Here is a 2,062-nt window from a genome sequence, read left to right as displayed (position 1 = left end):
TCATTATTCCGAAGATTCTTTTTACCGAAGGATTATTACTACAAAAGATCACTACTCCAAACATTGCAACTGTCCACTTGTTGAGCAACCCGCTAAACCGTACTCCGAAGGATCATAACTCCGAATACCGTAAATTCGGAGTAATGACCCTTTGGAGTAACGACCCTTTGGAGTATTAATCCGTCGGAATAACGAACCCTCAGAGTAATGAACCTTCAGAATAAAGGCTATACATTTGAACATAAAAATGTACGTTACTTTCATCGCAAACAGTTTGCAAATATTTACTCATTGTTGGGTAACATTGCAACTGCCCACTTGTTTGGCAAACGTTGAAAGTTTACAAAGTATCGTCAATTTGGTTATTTAGTTTTGTTCAACAAGTTGATCAACATTAAGCGCTGCCACTACCACGTGATAATAGAAACCTGAAACCAATCAAATTGTGTAGACTCTTGAAGAGGCACATCAACTAAATAAGAATACCAATTCTATCTCGTAGAATAAAGGCTATACATTTGAACACAAAAATGTACGATACCTTCATCGCAAACAGTTTGCACAAATTTACACATTGTTGGGTAACATTGCAACTGCCCACTTGTTGGGCAAACCGTATGAATATTGTCCATTGAGCAGAGCCCAGGTATAAGCATGCCTGAATTGGGCATTGTATGGTAGCTGACTTGTTCTAACGACAGCGGGATATAAAGAGTAAAGCGCTTTGATACACGTGAAAGGCGCTGTATAAATGCCAACATTTATTCATTCAACTATCTATTTATTCATTTATTTATTTATTTATTTATTTATTTATTTATTTATTTATTTATTTATTTATTTATTTATTTATTTATTTATTTATTTATTTATTTATTTATTTATTTATTTATTTATTTGGAGAAATGTGACTATCTTCGCGGTGCAGAGTGCTCGATGCATTAAAGCAGAGCTAATACGAGTAGAACTTGTGGAACGAAAGTTGTAACTCTGAGTTTCACGCTAATGCGATCATCAGACAACTGATGGCTATACGCTACTTACCGTAGGCCTTATCCTATTAATGCGGACGTGATAGAGAAATTTGGTCTGTCGTAGAGGGCGACATGAGATCCCGGGCATGAGATGGGTATTGCGGACGTGAGAGAAATACTTACGTAATATCTTTGGTGAAATTTGCGAGGTTGAACTTGTTCTGGTGTCGGCACTTTGATACTAATTCCGATCTTCTGTTGAGTAGATTTCCTTTGTCCCCGTTGATGATGAATAGCTTCTCCGTTAGACATAAGTCGCTTTTGCGGCGATAGACCATGCGATGGTGTATTCCTTCTCCTTCTTCTTTAGATCCCATACATACCGTGATAATGCAGTGCTGTACATGTGCTTCTTGTCCCTGAATGACTGCTGGTGGATATAATAACGCTTCTTGAAGGTTAGTTCAGTAAGTCCGATGTAGACCTTGGTGTTGTCCTCGTTGGCTGCTTTCACTTCTGCTTTGTATGATGCTGGAGGTCAGACACTTACCTTGTAGGGGACATGTTGTATTCTTGCGGCAATTGCATAACTTACCTGTCTTTCATTTCTGGTCTTCTGTCTTGGATGAAACCGTCTTGTTGTGAGACTTGATAATGCTGACTACGTTGGACATACAGCTGTAACTTACCTGTTGAATATTTTGTTGAGCTGGGATCCTTCGGGAAAGTGTTTGTCGATGAGCTTTAGGAAAGTTTTGCCGATGTTCGTTGCGACATTCTTGCTGTACGGTGGATTAAACCAAATGATATTGCGTTTCCGGTTTCGCGTCCTCTTAGGTATGTTTTCTGTGTAGGATATGTTATAGGAGTATCCACTGGATCTTAATGCGTCGTTGTATACTGGTGCTGCGTCGTTGAATGCTTCCATGCCGTATGAAATGTCTGATATGCGTCTACTGACCGAGGCTGGCAGGTTCTTGATGATTGAAGGCGGATGGTTGGAGTCCTTGTGGATGTACACTGGCCTGTCGTTAGGTTTGCGATATGGATAGTACTTACCATTGTCTAGGTTGAGGGTGATGTCAAGG

The sequence above is a fragment of the Amphiura filiformis genome, chromosome 9, assembly GCF_039555335.1.
Source record: "Amphiura filiformis chromosome 9, Afil_fr2py, whole genome shotgun sequence".
NCBI classification, from domain to species: Eukaryota; Metazoa; Echinodermata; class Ophiuroidea; order Amphilepidida; family Amphiuridae; genus Amphiura; species Amphiura filiformis.
Note: the sequence above shows the minus strand (reverse complement) of the source record.